The sequence below is a fragment of the Hemicordylus capensis genome, chromosome 4, assembly GCF_027244095.1.
Source record: "Hemicordylus capensis ecotype Gifberg chromosome 4, rHemCap1.1.pri, whole genome shotgun sequence".
NCBI lineage: Eukaryota > Metazoa > Chordata > Lepidosauria > Squamata > Cordylidae > Hemicordylus > Hemicordylus capensis.
The window spans coordinates 141,963,831-141,985,788 of NC_069660.1; the positions used below are offsets into that span (position 1 = coordinate 141,963,831).

Here is a 21,958-nt window from a genome sequence, read left to right on the forward strand (position 1 = left end):
GCGGTGGGGGGGGAGATGGAGGTGGCAGCAGGGGAGAAAACAGCAATGGGGGGAGAGAAAGTGGTGGTGGCCATGGAGGGCTGAGAACAGGGAGAGCTGAGAGGGATGGGAGAGAACTAGAGGTGCAGAAGTGCTGCGCCCGGGCCAGCTCGTACAGAATAAAGTATTAAATACTTTTGAAGGAGAGATTCATTAGTGGTTGAATATGCACATGTTCTCAAAAAGGTAAGTTTTTCTCTTACATGTTCAGGGCACATTGAAAGTTATGAAATGTTAGCAATGTTGGATCCAGGCATTGGAGAGATATTGGGCAAGATGGCCTCTGTAGTCCCTCTTCTTGGGTGGGCCCACCTCATCCTCATTGCTTTCCATCTTTCTCTGGTCCTAAACTACACCCCTGACCACAGAGAGAATGCAATGCAAGTGGAGGTTGCTGCTCATTCTTGCTCACTCAGACAGGCAGGTGAACAGGAAAAATCATCAAGGAGAAGGAGCAAGAAGATTGGAGAGCTCACAAGGGTCAGCAGTGGGTCCTTTGCTATGGACCTCAACAGATCCCCAACAATCCATTCCTTGCTACCAGGGAGTATCAGCTTCACCCACACCATATTAACCTGTATAATCCAGATCACAGCGGGTCACAAGCAGAATGGACATAGAGCAAAAAGCTGCAGGTTATTCAAACATGGAGATCAATATTGGTTAAAATTTGGATTTAAAACCATCTGGCAAATTCCTTGGAACCAGTGGATCAAATGAATACACAAACACAAATCCACTACCATGTGTACTTGGGCAGGGAGAAAGTTCAATAGTACTAGTAATGCATAAGATCAAGGTGAAGTCTTTGTAAGGATTAAATCCTCATTATTGCACCACAAGTAGACTATTTATCAGCAGTGTTACTGACTCACACCTGTTGAGTCTTTGTATTCACATGCAATACCCAATGTATTGTAGTTGTCCTTAATATGAGTCATGCGGATAGCTGTTTAATTTACTGTGTAATACTTTTCATCAAAGCAGTTTCATCTCAAACAAATTATGCCATCAAAGCCACTTTTTGGACAAATAATATCATTCCTGATTTCATTTGTAACCCCTATTATCATGCATTCAGAGGTAAATTGCCATATGAGTTCAAGCACTTCATCTAATATCCTATCATTGAGGTTATCATTGTAGTATTGTTGGGGGGAGAAATATGAAAAGTATCTTGGCAGATAATTGCCATCTCAAATCTAATGTTTTGCAACAAACAAAAACACTAGCAAAATAAATATATGTTAGGCCTGGGAATGTGAGAAACCACAATTTCACTAGTTTGATGAAAACCCTTTTTGGCTTTGCTTGACGTGTCTCAAATGCTTCAGTTGAGAAAGAAGCCCTAGGTTTACTCTGAATTTCACTGCCACTGGAATGTTAGTGGCAACCCTAGTAGTCTTGGAATGTGATGAGTTTTCACTCCTTGCTACACTTTGGCTGGAGTAGAATGGGTCCTACAAAGACTAGCTTTATTATCTTCTTGGCAGGAATTGCTGTAGAGTGGAGTAACCTTGCTGCCAGTCACTGCTTTCTTTTTTTAAAAAATGCTGAATGAATACTTCCCCCTCAACAAAATCCTTTAAAAAGAGAGACATAAACGAAAAGCTTCACTGGTTTACAAAATTTCGGGGAGCAAAATCATTCACAAATTGTATTTTTAAAAATGCTCATTCCACCTGCAAGTTCTCCCATGCAAGCTCTTTTGATGCAAAAGGTGTTCAAGATTTCTCCTGTGTGTTTTTTTGTTAAAGGGACTTGTGGGAATAAACTTTCCAACAGATTATGCCCTTGATGATTTTTCGTATCACAAATGGTATGGAAGAACTACCTGCGACACTCACTGAACCATTTATTGGGGGCGGGACAAGATGGCGATGAACTAACAGCCTATCTTCCCAGCTCCTGCCCGAGCCTGGACATTTCTCCATCCCAGGCATGCAAAATAAGGGGCTGACACCATCCACAGGGAAGAAAAGACTGCGAAATATTCCCACCAGCAAGTCCCCCCCTGAAGAGGGAGCAGGGAAGGAGAGGAAGACTAAACAGCTGAGAATCGAAAATTTCCTTCCACCAGCCGAGGCAGCGCCGAGTATTTCATTTGCTGTAAGTACCTCAAACAGATTTGCAGCCCTGACCATGACCCCTCTGACAGACCAGCTCCCCAGGAGGTTAATAGCAACCCTCCCACTCCCAAATCAAAGCAGAGAAGAAGGGGGAAGGGAACCCTTCCAAGACAGAACCCACACAGCACTAATGCTGACCAAGCAACTTGTCCCCAGCCAGATGCCATCACCCAACAGCTGAGTGATGTCTGTCTGATTGCTGCCGAATCTCTTATCCTGGTTCTAGGGCGTCTAAACCAAATTTGGGGGCAAATAGAGACTCTAATCCAGGCTTTCGCCCAACTCACAGCCAAGTCCCAGCAAGGGGTTAACAACTCTGAGGACGTCATCACAGCCCTCCCCTCCTCCTCCTCGGCAACTGAAACTCCTTATCGGGTGCAAAAAGTCCTTCAACATAAACAAATCCTAATTTGTTATCCTAGATGCGATGCCTTTCTATGGGCTACTAGAAAAAGGATTCTTACCTCACTTTCCCAAATTTTAAACTTCCAAGTTTCTTCTTCAGAGATCGAACACTTCTATTTTCTGCCATCTCAGCTGGATCACAAAAGACTACTTTTAGAGTTTAAAACATCCAGAGTGCCTACCCAGTTACTTCATATTAAACACCTTTTGAGAACTTATAAGATTACTCCCCAGTGTGTATTCAAAGATTTTGGCACTAGAGACTTATTCAACGGCTCCAGTACAATCAAACGCAAGGATTATGGCACCACCTCCTCAATTACAACACCAAGGCCACATACCCAGCTTGCTACTTCTGATAAGATGATGCCAACTCTCCCTGCTGAATTGGCTAACTGCCAAACATGCAAGCAAGATGACCTGATGCAACTTAAAACTAAACTGGCTGCCCTCCTCCAAAGACTGTATCCAGATAGACATGATGATGATGGTCATCTCAGAACAGCTTCAGACACAGATGCTGATCTAGATATCACTGACCCTATGGAAACCCAGTTAAGATCTCCAATCAAAACACTCCTAAGGGTTAATCCAGCTGATTTCGCCATCGACTTAGGGGTGGAGAGTGACTGTGATCAATCCACCTGCGCTCCCCCCTCCTAACACACAGCCTAGCACAGCAAATGCAGAGGCCGCTAAAAGGATGAATTGATGTTGTCTACAGACCCACACTTTGACAGTGTCACTGCCCTTCTTGTCCTAGACAGCCTGCTTACACCTCGTAGCACCTCGTAGCTCTCGTAGCATTGCAGAGCCCTCCCCTGCTACGGATGCTGTGGAAATTACAATGGGGATGGAGGAAACCCAGGAGAGGGAAGGGGAGTCCCCCCCCCAGTGGTAACCCAATATCCAGAGACAACACAACAACCCTTCATAGGAGAAGCGCCTCCCACAGAAGTGGAACAGGGAACTGATTTACCCCCGGCCACTGAGGCTCATCCAGACAACGTGGAAGTCACTACAGATGCCTCTCAAGACCCAGGCCCTCAGTCCTCCCCAGATGCTGAAGAAGACATCAGCACATGGGATGAAAGGCCCGGTACCACCCCAGACAATGGTGAGCAAGACAATCAAGCCATCCCATCAGAGGTGGAGAACAAGGTGGCCTCTCCCTCCAGTCTGCCTGGGCTGGATCCAGATCACCTGGCCGATAGGCTGCAAGAGACACCAGGCACCCAAGTTGCTGATAGTCCAACACCAAATGCCCAATGATATTCAGCAGACCAGCGTAAAATTGCAGTCCTAACATGGAATGTAAATGGCTTGCACGCATCCATTTCGGACCCCTCCATCACTGACTATTTAGCCTCTCACGATATCATACTGATACAAGAAACTTGGACTACTGGGGAGCTACTGCTCAATGGCTTCCACTCACATACCATCGAAGCCTTACCTGGGGCAGGTCGTGGCAGATGAAAAAGGAGGTCTGGGTGTATTCATTGCTACTGCCCTTCATGCAACCTCCAGACTGCTCCCACCAGTCAAAAAATATGCAATGGCCATCCTAGTCCAATTCACTCGATGTGAATTGTTGATAGTTAACATTTATCTCCCGCCCCAACGCAGAAAAATATGTGTCAGCAGAACATTGTGGACTGAGCTAGAAAACTATGTCGCAGATCTCATCCACTCCAACCCCAACGCCTATGTGGTGCTGGGTGGTGACTTCAATGCTAGGATGGGTCCGGATGACTCTACCTTATACTCCCAACAAAGGGCCTATCCACCCAGCCCTAGAGCTGATGGACTCCCTCTTAGCCGCCTCTCTAAGGATCAAAAGTCAAACTACACGGGTCTCCGCTTGAGCCAACAGGCCACAAGACTTGACCTTTCTATCTTGAATGGCTCATTTGAAGTGACCACCCGGCTGAATTCACCTTTCTCGCCGGCACCAGAATGAGTCTGATCGACTACTTCATTACATCAGGGAGCCTGCTACTGCTAGTGGAGGGATTGGAGGTTATTCCTAAATTTGATAGTGACAATCTTCCTATCATGCTACTCCTAAAACCATTTATCTATCAGTCTCACATTGAGAACAACTACGGACCCACTATATCTGCAGTGGAGGGAGTACACTGCCGTACCAATTGGTCACCACAGCTAGATCAAGAGCTGCACGAGCTACTTGCCTCTGATCATTTGCAGTTAATCCACTCATCACTGCTAAATAATGATCCTACCTCTATGTCTTTGGAATCATACAAAGCACTTGCTCGGGAACTACAGCAGCTTCTCTCCCGTGCTCCACGTGCTCTGCACCAACCGCCCTCCAAGCAGTGGTTTGACAAGGATTGCGTTAACACCAAAAAAGCCCTCGCCAACACCGATCAAATCTACAAACATACCCCTGGTTTGAGGGCAGCTCAGGATCTACTTCAGCAGAAAAAGCAATATAAACTCCTGCTGGTCCGCAAGAAAAAAGAGGCCATGAAAGAGGCCTGGACAAGACTAATCCAGGCCTCTAGATCCAAGGACTTGGCCATGTTTTGGTGTCTCGCAAAATCCTCTTCCAGCTATGGTCCAAGCCACCTGGACTGCCACATTCATCCGGGAACCTGGGAGAAACACTTTTATGATCTATATAAAGATCCCACTGCTGCTGGCAGAGACCCTCCTAGTGCCATAGAGGACACTCCAGCATGGGCTCCGGTATCCATCTCGGAGATCCACAGCCTTGTTGCCCAACTGAAACCAAGAAAGGCTCCAGGTGAGGACCTTATTCCCCCGGAGGCTATCAAAAACAATCTGGACTGGTGGGCCCCAATCTTGGCATCGCTCTTTACCTTCATCGATGTGAGTGGCCAAATCCCCAAGGACTGGGGGGTAGCAATTATTGTCCCCATCTTTAAAAGGGGGAAGAAAGATGACCCGGGCAACTGTAGACCTATCAGTCTACTTAATACCATCAGTAAACTTTATGCAAGACACCTACATGGGAAACTCAGGGACTGGCTGGAGCAGGAAAAGCTTCTTGCTGAGGAACAAGCAGGATTCAGAGAGGAGTGCTCCACAATTGATCAATGTATAGTCCTACAGCACCTCATCAGAAACTATTCCTCCTGTAGGACGACCTCCCTTTATGCTCCCTTCATCAACCTAAAGGCAGCTTTTGACTCCATCTCATGTGTAAAACTGTGGGAGAAGCTGGAGGCTTCCACTATTGATCAGCGCCTGCTGCATCTCATTTGAACCCTGCATCTTAACACCTCACTCAAGGTGAGGTGTAGCCCACAAGGTCATCTTACAAGTGCTATCCTAATGCAGAAGTGCGTCAAGCAAGGTTTCATTCTGGCCCCACTCCTATTTAACTTTTACATCAACTCAATGGTGGACCAGCTCAGCAACATTGACTTCCATCCTCCTAAGCTCGCCAGGAGACACCTAGCCACCCTACTATACGCAGATGACGCGCTCATCCTCTCAAGAACTCCCATTGGTCTTAGAAGAGCGTTGAGAGCTCTGACACTGCACTGCAAGGAAGACAGTCTGGAAATCAATTACAACAAAACTAAAATAATGGCCTTTGCTAGGAGGCCCAAGATCCGTTCCTGGAAGACCGAGGGACATAAAATTGAACAAATGACCCATTTTAAATACCTGGACATAGTCTTTCATTCAAATGGCTCCAGAAAAGCCCACGGAGATCATGTGGCCTTAAATGCTCAGAGAAGCTTCTCTGCTATTCTTCAATTTATGTGCACAAGAGGAGGCCACTATGTCCCTGCAGCTCTTGAATTGTTCCAAGCCAAGTCACTAGCCCAACTACTCTATGGCGCTCAGTTGGGTCCTTTTCCCAATATCGTGACTTTGGAACGGGTACAATCCAAGTTCCTCAGGGCAGCGCTACGTGTACCAAGATGTGTTTCCAATGCTACATTGCGCCTGGAGACAGGCCTGATCAAGATTGAGGCTAGGGTATGGGTGGCCACTCTCTCCTATTGGCTTAAACTATCCCTCAGTCCAATTGGTCTTGCCCCTCTAAGCCTTCATGATGATTACCATTCTATATGGGCTCAGGCAATTGAGATGAAATTAGCTACCCTGGGCCTCACCCCCCTGTCCCTGATCAACATGGGATATGATCAGGCAAAAGCTATAATCAAGCAGCGCATCACAGACACTGAGCGTCAAGCGGATCTCAGCAGTGTCCCAAAGTTTTGTATAAGTGAGGAGCTTAGATATATAGCCTCTCCGGCAGCATACCCTTCTCAACTGGAGGCCCCAAACCACAGAAGGGCATTCACTCTGGCCCGCTGCCATGGTCTTCCCTCAGCAGTAATAAAGGAATGAAACAGAAAGATCCCGTACGCAGAGCGATTATGCCCCTGTGGCTCAGAGCAAATTGAAACCACTGAGCATGTCCTTTTATACTGCTTGTTCTACAGAGACATTCATGCCGCCCTTATGTCTCCACTGTTGAACAAGCTTCCAGGACGTACGAACCACTTCTATACTCAACTGCTGCTATCTGACTCAACCCCCACCACCACAAAGATTGTTGCCAAGTTCTATGCGGCTGCGATTGGCATCCGGCGAAAGATGATAGCTGATGGGATCCCCTAATTTAAGTCCTGTCAACACTTGCCTCCATATTCCTCATACCTTATTAATTGTGCCATGGCAATACATAATGTTTTATTAGATTAATGCAGTGTAACTTCAGCACTTAGTGTATTTTAGTGTATTTTATCATTCAGTGTAATTCCGTGTAACTCTACCATTTTTAGTAATAGTCCAACTTATGGTAACCATTATAGTTTTAACCATTTCTAATTTTAATTCTAGCATTTTACCACATATGAAATCATTTCCAGCTATATTACTATAGTATTACTACCACTATTTAAATTCCCCTTCTACCTTTTCTGTGCATTTTATTATGGAAAAGTATTTTTAACAGTTATAGTCTTTTAGTAGCTTGTCTCCTTTTACAAAAATTGTAAATTATTTTAAATTTTAGCCTTTTTATAATAGCTATCATCATATTTGCAATCACCTCTGTTAACATGTAACCTTTCTCCAGTATTACCTTCATTTAATGGGTAATTTTATGCTGGTATCTGACCGTAATAAAGCTTGATTGATTGATTGATTGATTGAACCATTTATTTATATTTAATATCCTGTCCAACTCAATTGGAGCTCTTAAGGTGGCTTAATACTTCAAAATAACTGAACAGCATTTAAAACAAAACACACACACATCACACTGCAATATAGCACTAAAAATGGCAAAAAACTAAAAGCTGTTGCAATTTACCACTGAAAGCTGATGAAGGAATTAAAGGCCTAGGTAAATAAAAAGATCTTTTCCTGGTTGTGAAAGAATAGAAGGAGGCTGTTCACACATGTTTACAAAACTGGGCTAAGGGAGCCCAGCCCAGTTTTGCATGTGTGGTACTGCACTGGCAAATCCACTTGTGGAGCCTCCCTCCAAAACAAGGTTTGTTGAGTGAGCACTTTCCTAACCTCATTTTTTTAATTGTCTGTCAGCCACAGCTGCAAGCAACCGTGGCTAGTAGACTCGGGGAGGGGGGATCCCCATAATGCCCTGCACACTTACACGGTACATTATTAGAGTTCTGGTGCAGCAGCCAGTGATCATCTGGGCAGGCAATCTGCCCACCCAGAGGTAAGGACGTGATCATCTGTGAAGGAGAGATGCTTGTTGAGGCTTCCTCCCCTCACCCTGTCGGATCCCTTTCTCTGCTCGTGAGAAAGGGCTCAAGGACTTTGTGCCAAGGATGCCTTGCTGAGGAAAGAATTGCAGAAGGTTTGCCCCTTTCCCTATTTCCATCTGCCTCACCTCAGAAGGCAGGGCACCTGGAGAAGTGCCTCAGGAGCTGATCTCAATACTCAGGCAGGTTTCTGTGAGCAAAGATGGTCCTTAAGTTATCCAGGTCCCAAACTGTATGGAGCTTTAAAGGTTACAGCCAGCATTTTGAATTGTGCTCAGAAACAGACTGGTAGCCAATGAAGTTGTTTCAAGAACTGATGCAATATTAAACCTGCATTCAGCTGACCTATTCAGATATCACAGCAGTATTCTGGACTGACTGAATTTCCAAGTAGTCTTCATATTTTCCTTGCAGCAATTCCCATAGGAATGAGAAGGCTGGGCAAAGTGTTTTTCAGAAGACTCAATCTTCCTTTTCAGGACCTTGGAAAATGCAGTTAATGAGGCCCATTAATGAAGGGGCATGTGCGTACTATTCATAAGAAATGGAAACTAAATGCTTATAGCCCTGAGTGTACAGAAACACTTTGGATGATGTAATTAGCCATTGGGCAAGCAATCTTTATGTGAATATCAGTTTGACATCAACTGTTTCCTTAAAATTGTACCTGTAACAGGTTATTCAATAATAAATAATAGAAAGGCTTAAACTAACTGTTGCAAAGAAGAATCCTGCTCTATTGATTTTGCTGGTGTAATTTAAAACTATAGAAGAAGAAAAACGGCTCCTTTAGCAGCTCTGAGACCACAAATGTCACCAACAACGCAATTAGAGACCAAACATTGTACTGGATGACATTTACTATACCCTTAGGGACTTTTTGAATTGTCTAAAGTGCACCTGGTTTGTGTAATGGATTATTGGTTAACCACATGGGCTTAAGCTTTGCCCTTGCTGATCACCAAACAGGAACTCTACTTATTCCACTTCATCACCCAGACAATGAAACATCAATTTATTTTACCCTTGGCTTTCCCCATAGTAAATGAATAATGTATGGGGTGGGGGGAAATCTTTATTCTTCTGCTATTGATTGGGAGCCAGGTAAATGTAAAGAATAGGATTCCTTAGATCATTAGTTTATGGAAAGTCGGGCAGGAGAGAGCTAATGGGTTTTAAGAGAATTGGTGGCATGACAGAATCATTGTTGTCCATGGTGTACAGAGTCTTATTCTCAATACAGAATTAATGGAGAATCATAATATATACTATTTCTTTAAGAAGTGTAGATATCTTAACCACAATAAACCACACATTTAAGCATAACATGACTTGATATATCATAATGGCTCCCAAACTGTGTGCTGGGACCCACTAATGAGAGAAGCGCTGTTATGCCATGAGAAATTAAACAAATGCTCCTGTGAGGGGAGGTAATTATTAAGAAATGTTTATATACTGCTTTAACCCCCCAAAAAACGTTCACAAAGCATTTTACATAGCAAAAGGAATGATAAAATGAGGGAAATGAATAAGAAAATATTGCCTGTCCCAAAATGACTGGCAATTTAAAAAGAACGGGAGATTTGAGTAACAGTCAAAGGAAAGAGATCGTGCTGGATTGAATCGGGACTGTTGCTAAATAGAAACGTACTTTAAAAGGTGCCCCTTACCCATTTAGCAGGGGACCTGCTAAGTCAGACACTTGTACCATGGTTCATGTGGAAGGTGTCACACTTGCTAGGGCCAAAAAGGAGCCACAAAGTGATGGAAATTTTAAACTATTTTCCCCAATATCATGCTTGGCAGTGAGCACTGCCAGCTGCTGCTCAACCATTCTTTACACCTAATCTACTGGACACTGTCTGATCCCTCTGTCTACTCGGATATGAACGGCCTTTCCTCCTCCTCATACCATCAGCCCTCCACCTCAGTTTTGCTGAGGGCACCATTAGAATTTTGTTTAGTAAGAGTGTCTACACAGTGTGCTCCATATTTCATACTAGAGGCCCTTCCCTGTCGTCTGAGGGGAGGCAGGGAGTAACCCAGGACGGGGCCTTTTCTTTTCTACCTTCCAACCCAGGCAGGCTTTCTTTGTGACAATGGTAATCCTTTCAGCACTATATGAAGACTTCTTTGGTTTTATTCACTCAAGCTTTTGAGTGCACAGCTTTAACTGATGGCTTTATCTGCCATTTAAATCTCTCTTCTGTCCTCCTTGGGTTTTATTTTATTGCCAATTGTGGATGTAATGTTTTTATGTAAACAGCTATAGGAGGTTCACCTGAAAAGCAGTACAAAAATAAATAAACGAACAAGTTGTTCTAATAAGAACTAATCAGCCTACTTTCCTTTCACTCTCTACAACTGGACTAAATTTGGTTCAAATTGAAGTCCACAAGTATGATCTCTTGCATCTCAAAAGTTTCTGTATCTGCCAACTTGATTTGGGTTGGATGACATCATCGCAATCGATACCGTTGAGGTGTCCCTATGTGTCCCTACAACTGTAACAAATTTGGTTAAAATCAGTTAACCAGTTCACAAGTTAGCCCACTTGCACCTCAAAGGTTTATTATGTGTCTGCTATCTTGAATTGGCCCTATCTACCTCCAGCACAGTACCTCCAGTGACTGTTGCTGGTGTCTATCTTATGTTTCTTTTTAGATTGTGAGCCCTTTAGGGATAGAGATCCATCTTATTTTATTTATTTATTATTTCTCTGTGTAAACTGTCCTGCACCATTTTTGGAAGGGTGGTATAGAAATCAAATTAATAAAATAATAATAACAATGACAACAAGAACAACAAGAACAACAATAATAATAAATAATTGGGGTGGATAACATCATCACAAACTACGCCATTGAGGTGTCCCTATGTGTTCCTACAGCTGCAGCAATTTTGGTTCCAATCAGTTAAGCATTTCACAAGTTAGCCCACATATGCCTCAAAAGTTTATGCATCCACCATCTTGAATTGGTGTGGATGACATCATCACAAACTATGCTGTTGAGGTGTTCCTGTGTGTCGTTCACTGCAGCTGTACCTTATTTGGTTTACATTGGTTAGACAGTCCACAAATTAGCCCACTAGCACCTCAGATGTTCATGTGGCTTCCATCTTGGAGTAGATGACATCATCACACACCATACCATTTGGGCCCCTATATGTCCCTACAGCTGTAGCAAATTTGGTTCAAATCAGTTAGGCGGTTCACAAGTTAGCCAACTTGTGCCTCAAAAGTTTACGCATCCACCTACATGGATTGGGGTGGGTGACATCATCACACACTGTACTGTTGAGGTGTCCCTATGTGTTGAGGTGTCCCTATGGGTACAACTATACCCAATTTGGTTCATATTGGTCGAGGCATCGCAATGTTGATGGGGAGGACACACAGACACACATTCACAGAATGCTGGATAATCTCATAAGCCCACTGGAAAGTAGGCTAAACAATATTTTCACCACTCAAGGGCACTTTTTGTGTGTGCATAGTCCACTATCTGTCTGATCTGTGCTGATATTAGCTGTGATGATTCTCAACTTGTTTTTAGTGTCAAAGTATGCTAATACTGAACCACTACTTTACCTAAAGTGAAATTCACGTGAAGTTTCCTTGGGATGTGTCTGTGTTCACATATTCAGTGATATTACCTAAAGTAAATCTTAAAGTCAATTGGTGGGGGTGGGGAACTAAACTTTTGAGAGAAATCAAATGAGTTTCGAAAAAACTATCAAAATTTCACTGTGAGTATTTGCACATCCCTAATCAAAAGTTATTTTTAAAAGTCATTCTTGAATATTCATTTGAAAAGGAGGGAGAAAAGCTCGTTGCATATTAAATTGCAAACCAGACGACAGTCTATAGATCTGCAGACAAAGAATTATTCAGTGATTAAATTTGCAAATAATTTAGCTCTGTTTACAGACACTGCACAAACAGAAAGAGAGATTCAATTTGTTGAATAAACGATTCTGGTGAATTATTCACATTGCTGTAATCACAAGTAATAATATTAAGCTAGAGAAGAAGAAGAAAAAGTCCCCCACACAGCACGACTTGCAGAAATTTCATTAAGTCAGTGCAAAGACAATGAGGCTTTGCTGGGGAATTCACTGATAAAGAGCTGATTTGGCAAATGGATCATCAAGGGGATCATTACAAAGTGTGTGTGCATCAAGGATACCAATGCCAAATAGGTGGGATATGTTAATATCACATTTCTGGTATCATAATATGACATGGCAGTTGAACCATGGCATTTGAACACTTCCCCTCCCCTCCGCTCCCTCTTATACCACTCCTGGGCTTCCTGTGGACTGAACTACTCTGTGCACAGATCTGGACAAAGTAATCTCTTACATGTTATAGTGATAGCTCACAATCAAGTGGATGCCCTCAGCTATATCATACTGCTCCCTGAATGATGGGTCATTTTGCACACTGCACATAGACAAAGCCAGTTTGCTATTTAGTGCAAACTCAAAAGACAGCAGGAACTAACCACATTTTGGACCAGTTGTAGTTTCCAGACTATGAGGCTATTCACACGATGGAGGAAAACTGGGCTAAGACCCTGATTCCTGCTACTTGAGACTTGATTCCTGAGCCAGACATTGGACTGCTTCACCTCAGCTTAAGACCTCCCTTGGACACGTCGTGGACCTTGGGTTCAGGATTCTTGGGATCTGGTGAGCGACCTAGGTATGGGGGAGACAGGGTGAACTTGATACTTGATAGTGAGTTGTTTCTCTTGTGCTTTGTTTCAGACGCAGGAGGATCCCTTGTGCTAAAGGCTTCTTCGATGGTGACCTTGGACCAAGCCTTGGACAGACAAGCTCATGACAGCCAACCCCATTTCTTTGATTGTGAGTTGCCACAGCGTGGGTCTGCGCCGTGGCGACTCACTAGGAGACCTCTGACATGGAGGCAAAAACAAGCCTCCCGGTATCAGTGGTCTCCCCAGAATGCCCCGCACACTCACATGGGGCATTCTGGAGCTTCCGGGGGCCACGTGGCCCCCGATCCCTGCCACCCCTACTGGCTCTGTGATGGTAGGTAACCTGACTGTGCACACTACGAAAGCATCAAGCTTCTAGAGTCAGGCAGGGTGGGGCATCAGGGGTGTGGGCATCAAGCAGTATGGCGTCGCCTCAAGTAGTGTCAGTGTATGTATGTATGTATTTTTACATTTATATCCCGCTCTTCCTCCAAGGAGCCCAGAGCAGTGTACTACATACTTGAGTTTCTCTTTCACAACAACCCTGTGAAGTAGGTTAGGCTGAGAGAGAAGTGACTGGCCCAGAGTCACTTGACTAAATAACAGTGCTTGAGCTAGTGCTGGTATAACTAGTTGCATGGGGGTTCACACTGAATGCAGTTTGCAATGTGAATCTCACTCAAAACAATGCAATTCAGATAGGCTGCATCCTTCATCGGGTGCACATTCAATAAGGATGTCCATTGATTTCTGCCTGTAATATGCACACATTAGCAGGCTTAATATATGTTGCTCTCAGCTGGATCAGGGCACATATTTTTAGGTGTACACATAGGATATTAGGAACACATGCCTAAAAACAGCAACACAAACCTATCAGGTAGCATTAATCTCTGCTATAATAACTGACTTTGAAAATGTTGATGGGGGTGGGTGGGTGCTGGTTAGGTCCAAACTACAAATTTCATGAAATGCATCACTGGCCCTGACATCCTTCATTTTCTCCCTCTTAGGAAACATCCGTCAGACTGAGTCCTCACACAGGTCAGGACTGCAGGCAGCAATGAAATTTAACCCTACCCCTGCCACAGGCCCAACCCAGATTCCTCCCCATGGTTTCTATTTGCCAAGGAAAGCAAGCTCCTATCAGTGCCACTGCTTGCTATTTGCCAAAGAAAATTGTAGCACACAGGGGGTGTACCTATAATTGAATGGATGGGTTTAAAGAACCCAGGCCCCCCAGCTCCTGAGGGCCCTCCAGCCCCACGCCTCCCTATTTCTTCATTATCTCCCTCACTCTGAGAGGCTGCTGGTGAGAGGGGCAAACATAGGCCCCCTCTCCCCTAGCTACACCCCTGGTAGCACATGAGGGCCAGTGATGCATTTAGTGTCACACATGGTTAGATTCAAACACTCATCTGTGTATGGAGTAGCTACACGTGTGCTGAATGAGAGTAGCCCTAAGTAATGTGAATACTAAATACTGAAAAAAGATTTGTGATCTGTGACTAAAGCATCTTAGCACATGGTTCATTTTTAGTGGGGAGGGAGAATCCAGAGCTATGAAACAGTAGGATTTTTTTAAAAAAAAATGATTGAAAGTATTGCTGAGAATTTTAAGGACCAAATAAGACTATTCTGAAGTTTAAAATGCAGCTAAAAAAGAACTACCTGATTGGAGTCACTGAAGCACAGCAATAACCTGAACGTAATATATGTTAACATTATTAATGTTTTGTTTTAAAAAATTAGATTATAATGAGCTAGCTTTCATTTTCATGCAGTTTTGTTTTCACTTGGCTGACTGTGGGTCTAGCCAAGCTGCAATGAGCTCTTAGATCCATAAGACCAAATGAACCTAACGAGGTCCAGAGAGTGAATTATCACACACCATCACGAGTCCTCTTATTGGAGCTGAGTAGTTTTAATTTTATGGCCACAGCTAATACTTACATTATTGCACTTCATTTTGCTTAATGTGAAAAAAGCTCGCTAGACCTGAAATCATTCCAGATGAATACTGTGAAGCACTTAAACATCATACACCCAGAATGTAAGCATCATTTAGTACTCACAAAAAGCAACATCTTAGATTTGATGAGCTCGATGGGCCTAGCATCATGATGCCATAGTCAAGAACAATCTCAGCATTTGATAGTGCAAAAGGGGACAAAAGACAGTCTCTATCCTCTCTTAGGATGCCATATAAGCAGATCATTGATAACCCATCCTTCTTCATTCCCCTGATACAGCCTGGGCCATTTTACACACTGAGCCCATTCTCACGATCTGTGAGAAGGGCTTGGTGGGCAGGTGGGGAGGAAGGTTTCATTGCCTTACCTTCCTCACAGACGATCCATGGAGGGTGCTGAATGTGCGGATCATGCTCCCAGACAATCCTCCACTATCTCCGGTTGGGGGCTAGAATGCACTGTTCCTCCCCACCTCTGGAACTCCAATAATGCACCATGCAAGTGTGCAGTGCATTGTGGGTATCCCCCAGCGCTGGCTGGGAAGCAGCCGGGGCTGGCCTATGGGAGCCCTTGCTTTCTTTACCCCATTTAAGCTGCGGGCTCCGCAGGCGGGTTTGCCGCAGCGGCGGTGCTGGCAGCTGCTTGCCTCCCGCTGTTTCTCACGAGCAGCCAAGAGCAGGCTTGGCTGCCTTAGCCTGCCCTTGGATGCTCATGAGAACAGCCTCATTATGTAGTGGCAAACCTGAGTTCACCCCCAATAATATGTTGAATAGGGAGACAGAGAGTGAACCTACATGTCATAAAGAACAAAGAGATGCTGCTGAAAGAGCAACCCCTATGTCAAATTCCACCTCCAAAATACTTAGTTCAACTTCCCCTGTCTTCTGGTATCATGATTTGTGTTTCCCCACTCTCTCTTCCACATCATTGACTAATGTTGGGCGAAAAAGAACATAAGACTGGGCTATTTTCATGTAGTTCTGCTCATAGCCAGTTTTGTATCCCCCACATGAGTATATGTATAATGCAATTGTTTTGTGTGGACATGTGTTTGTTAATTCTACATTTAACTTTTTTCAGATGTACGTATAAAACCATATTTGATGTACAGCTAGAACAATCCAGCAAAAGGTAGTTGTTGTGAGGAAGCCCCATTGAAATCAATGAGACTTGTTGATTGCTACTCAAGAGCCAAGTACATATTACACAAATGTGTGAAATAGAAACCCTATTCAGGTGATATGTTGTTTGAGGGTACATATATCTGTACACAGGTACATTTGTTTGTGTGAACAATTGTACCTTCATTCATTTTAAAAAGGAAGCCGAGTACAGGTCCCTCAGACACATGTTATAGATAGGCATGCCCTCAGCTCCTGCCTGTGGCTTCCAGCAGCATCTGGTGGGCTACTGTGCGAAACAGGGTGCTGGACTAGATGGGCCTTGGGCCTGATCCAGCAGGGCTGTTCTTATGAAGTGTACAGCTGTACCTGTGTACAACAGAATGTGTGAACAACTGTGCCGGCATACAGATCTGTGACTGTGTATACTGTACACTCATTGTGTGAGTGAGTGTTGAACATAACATATGAATGGGGCGTGTGTGTACGAAAACCAGCTTATGGGGCACAGGGGGATTTTGAGTAGAAGCGCAGTGGTAGGCAAAGGAGTTGCTTTGTCTATACTTTGCTTCTGCTCTTCAAATCACTGCCTGTGGAATTCAAAAATTGAGAGAAATGCCTATTTTGAACCTAAAAGAATGCACTGAAGCTGTAACAAGCCTCTAAATCCCATTCCATTGCATTCCATGGGGTTTAATGGGCTCCTCCTCATGGTGATATATTCTAACTTCAGCACAAATTATGACTAGCATAAATAAAACAAGACATCCACAGAATGTTCAAGAATATTACATACTGTTCTTGGCACCATCTGCCGGCAATCTGCATAAATCTGTGAATAAACTATAGCCCCCCCTCCCCAATTAAAATTAAAAAGAGTTTGAAAAGGCACAGTTTATTCACAGATAATGTAGATTGCTGGCAGATGGTGATAACAATACTGCATGACATCCATGTGGTTGTGTGGGCTTCTCATTTTATTAATCATCATAATTTGCCCTGAAGTTGAAATATATTGCCATCTGAAAGGGCCCCTTGATTACTAACTTTTTGCTGAACAGTGCCAATAAGGTGTGAAGCAGCCCATGATGGGTGGTTCAGGATCAAAGAGACAAATTAAAGATTTGGGATAGTCTGCTGACCTTCTGTTCATTTTAAGGTTGATTCACCTTTGAATATGTAAACTAGTGTTTTTATGATGTTATACTGCCAAGAAACCTTTTCTACATTTGTTGTAGGAGAAGGGATAGATGGAGACAGCAGAGGTTAGGTGAGACAAATGGGCATGGAAGAAGGGAAGGGGAGGAACAAATTACTTTTTGCTTCTATGGCAACCTTGCAGCATATTTGGATCCCGGGGCCACCTTGGGCCTTCCTGATAGGGCCTCAGAGATGCGGTGGAAGGGGGTGGAGTTACTTCATTTCTGGACGCCTCCTGCTGGACATGTCTTCACTTTGCTTGGCTTCTCACAGGAGGATCTTCCCTCTGACATGTCCTCCTCATCACTGGCCACTGCTACTGTTAAATAGAGAAGAACAGCCCCCACAACCATTCCAAACCTCACCCTTCCTTGTTACTCAATTATTTATTACCTCCATTGGATTGGTTTGCCTTTCCTTTGCTAGACCTGTGCACCCCTAGTCCACCTGCTCCAGCTCCTCTTCTCCCCCATCATGCATTGGCCTGCTGCCTGATTTTCCCTCCAGGCCATGATGTCCAGATAGCTTCCTTTACCATACTCCTGCTTTCACCAGGTACTTGCAGGTCCTGAGTTGTCCTATATGTGAATGCAAATGACCAGGAATAGAAACTGGGGGTTCAGGCAAGACAGGAAATGTTTTCTACCTTTGTAGAAAATGAGTGAATGATCAAACCAATCTCCCAAATCTTCCATAACATTTCATAGCTTCTCAGAAGCATGTATTCCCCTTCTCTCCATTATTTAATCCATTATTTTCCGCAAAGAGGTGTTTCAGATGCAAATAACAATTTGGAGGGGAGAGATTTTTGGCCTCTTCCTGTGTACCTTATATGAATCAAGCCCCTGCAGCTGCTCTTTGTCAAAAGAGAAATTTCCAAGGTTAAGTTCATTTCCTAATGACAGATACTTTGTAATGTGTAGTTTGCCCTAGTTGCCAAGAAAAATTTCTGCAGTCCCTTCTGGGGCAGGATGCCCAGGCACTCTGAAAATCCTCGCTGTGAAGTGATCATCAAGGGTTCCATTGGGCTGGGCATGATGAGAGGAATGACACGCCACGAGTTCCTCCCCCATGGTCAAGTCAAGCCCCTATAATAGGTTCATTGGCAGATGTCAGCCAAGCTGGGTGGACCAAGAACAGATCAGCTAGACAATGTCCCTTAGGACAAGACATCATGGTGTTTCCTAAAAAAAACAAAACCTCGAAATAGCACAGCTTAATTGTGAACTGACCTCAATTCAGAAGTTGCCTGTCCCTTTCTTCCTAGCCGTCCAGCCTCTCAATCCCCCCAAACTCCCCCATTAAACCACATATCCTAGCACTGGGGTCAGCAGCAGCATTCCAATCAGAGGCATAGCAAGGTTGCAGTGGGCCCTGGGGGGTGGTGAAGATGGACCCCTGCCACACCTTCTACATCAGAGAGGCACAAGGGAGAGAGCAAAGAGCAAGCTGTCACCCAGCCAAGTCCCGCTCCCAGGGGCCCAGGGATGCTTTGTCTCCCACCTTGATCAACTGCAGCTACACCTCTGACTCCAGCCTCACTGAGAAGTGTCTCTCTTCCTCTTCTGCCTTTCTGGCCAGCTCCTGGTGTACTGCACAAGCCACAATGGCACTTAGGAAATAAAATTTTCCCAAACGTGACTGGTCTTCATCCTCCATCCCATCTCTCATCACAGCCAGAGTGCCATTGCTAGATGAATCTGGTGTCTTTTAATACATGACAGAGGCCAAGCACTAGCCCAGAGGCTGGGTTCCAGGTCCAAGCCCCATGAGCTCCGCCAGCAATAGCTCAGAGAGCAGATAACCTTGCATAACCCCAGGGGTGTAGCTATAATTGAACAAGGTGGAAAAAATGTCCATGGGCTCCCACTCCCCATGCATATTATTTATATAGGCGCAAGAGACAAGACATATGGACAATGTTTTGTTTTTCATCATGTCCTTAGAGTTCTTCTGCAGCAAAGACATGAGGAGAGGAGAGGAGAGGAGGAATAGCGGGGCGGGGGGAGAATCAGGGGCCTGATTCACTTCTTGTCTTACGGCCTACTCCATGCTTTGAGAGGAATGTGGGGTAATGCATTGTCATGGTGGAGGGAGAGGTAGGTAGGTAGATATCTCCTTTCGTTCTCCCTCTGCCACACCTTGTAGGTCTCTACTTGGTATTAATGAGACACAACAAACACTTAACAATCATGTAAGCCACTCAAATTCATCCAGATTGTGTTGAGAGTGATTTACCTGTTTCCAGCATCCGCTACTAGCCAATAAACATCCTTACCTCCTAAGTTATTCCTTGGTCATCCAAGAATTAACATTGTTACATGGTCAAATGTGCGACCACAAGCTTGGTTTCCTATTTACATCAATCCCCTTATAAAGACATTGTTCCTGAAGTGGATTTCTAGTCCTATTTTGAAGCATAGACATTAAATCTATTGGCTAATCTCGCCTGCTGAATCATCTGCCCTTGCCTAGCTGGCAATAAACCTGCCAGCATTCACAACACTAAGCAGATTTAGGAAGGGGGAGATGACCTTTATTTTGCCAACACTGACAGAAGCTCTGGACCTTTTTCATTTTGCTATTAATTAGCTATTGATTTATTGCTGGCCAGACTATGTTGTTCCCAGTTTCTTCTTTTCCTTTAACTAGGATTAGATGAATCCTTCCCTCCACCTCTTCTTCTGCAACTGTAGTGATAACCCTCAGGAAAATCAGTATCTTTGTGTGGATGTTAGCGAGAGGAAACAGTCAGCAAATATTATTGATAGTTGCCTCCTTGTATGGCATTAATAAATGACTTGAGAATAAATTTAAAACTAGCAACAAGCAAATCCACCCAAAACATTTCCCATCGTTTTTAGAATCCAGGATTTGAAGTTCAGTTGCAGACTTCTCGTAGCCTTCTTGCACCATGTTCTCCAGTTGCAGGTAAATAGTATGAAATGAATTAGGGTGTGTGCATTCGTGTGTGTGTGAAGAAGGGTTGTATTATTAGCTATACTGACAGCTGCAGTCAGATCTTGGCCACTGTAACATATGCTTGCATGTAGTAAAGACAGAGGCCGCATTTGCACATAACATGAAACCAAAGGTCACTTCACCTCCAGTTTCAGAAACTGCTTGTCCGATTGCAGACAACTGCAGTTTTGGCCAAAAATAAAAAATAAAAAAATGGACCCATGGTTTCCTTCTCTGGACAGAGATTTCTACCTTTAGTTTGTAGTGAGGTCCACCCCTTGGACCTCCAGTTCACACTCCATAATAAGCATTAAGCAGGGGGAGGAGGAGTGGAACCCATGTCTGTTGGACCTACAGTTCCGCATTCCGTCCGAAGGCGGCCATAATTGATGGGATCCATGGAAATTTGACGGCCCTGCACCAGATCATATCCATTTTGGACCAGACTGGACTAATGCCATTTTCACAATGCTACTTAAGTTCCGAATTGCAGTGATTCCACACTCCATAATAAGCAATTTGTAAGCAATCAGTAATGCTTAGTACTGGGGTGCAATTTTGAGACAGAAATGGGAGGATAGGTCTTCTTTTGTTCATAGGTGCATGTTGTTTTTTTGAGCAATACAGGATACTGGCTGACATTCTGACAATAGAAACATCCACGCCTCAAGCAGCCAGGGAGACACAGTGAGAGCCTGCACACTGTTCTGTTGTGTTCTGAATTATGAGCACAATTAGGCAAGAGCACTAATATATGTGGAAGCAGAAACTGTCTTGTCATTTTCTGACTTCTACAGAGCCCTTCCAGAACACAGAAGAGCACTCAGAAATATTAGCACCCTTGTGCAATTGTGCTCATAATTCAGAACACAACATAGCAGTACAGGGGCTTTCATTTTGTCCTGGCAGTTGCATGAAGCGTGGATATGTCAGTAGTCAGATGTCAGCCAGATTTCATGCAATTTTCATGTTTTTGTGATGCTCCTTCTTTATATCCTGCTTCCAAACAGACACAGAAATTCCATGTCAGGATACTCTCCAATGTCCTCTCTAAATATTTTTTTTAAAGAGAGAGATAATCTGGACATGTGCAGAAAGATATAGAGCTACGTTTTACAGAAAAATAAGCCTCCAAAAAGGCTAAATGGAGGTTGCTGACCTGGCTCTGAGGATTAAAGAAGGGAAATCATTAGCATAATTACCAAAGGTATTCTGTGGTGTTGGAGAAATGACACCAAGACTTATTTCCTACACCCACACAAATCAACCCCAGGGAACAGAAATATGCTTAGCAAATCCTGCTAGGGATTCTAGGATGTGAAACAATGCTCCCATCCCATGTAAAACAATGCTCCCATCCCATCTTATCCAGGAGAGAGAGAAGAGGAGAAGATGCTTAACTCCAATCTTCCTGAAGTCCCATCAGCTTCAACAGCCTCTTTAATTTTGATGTGTTCTCCAATGGCTCTTTGAGAAGGGGCTTAGGAAATGTGGGAGCTGTCTTGGAGTGGCTTTTTCAGAAAGCCCCCAAGATTCATTAGCCACTTCTCAAAGAGCCATTGGAGAACATATCTAGGATTTAGAGAGGACCCCTGTCTAACATAGGGCAGCAGGAGAAATGATGAAGTTTCGCTGCTCTATCCTTTTCTTCTTCTTAGG

At 43.9% G+C, this 21,958-nt stretch overlaps 1 long non-coding RNA gene across 3 annotated transcripts in view; it reads right to left on the bottom strand.

The window, feature by feature from the left end:
• Nucleotides 1-21,958, bottom strand: part of LOC128324560 (uncharacterized) — a 91,805-nt gene that overhangs the window by 48,708 nt on the left and 21,139 nt on the right. For all 3 annotated transcript variants that reach the window (XR_008306936.1, XR_008306935.1, XR_008306934.1), the window contains exons 5-6: nt 17,455-17,916; nt 12,829-13,024 (exon numbers count right to left, since the gene is read on the bottom strand). This is a non-coding gene — a long non-coding RNA (uncharacterized LOC128324560). The remainder of the gene's footprint in view (nt 1-12,828; nt 13,025-17,454; nt 17,917-21,958) is intronic.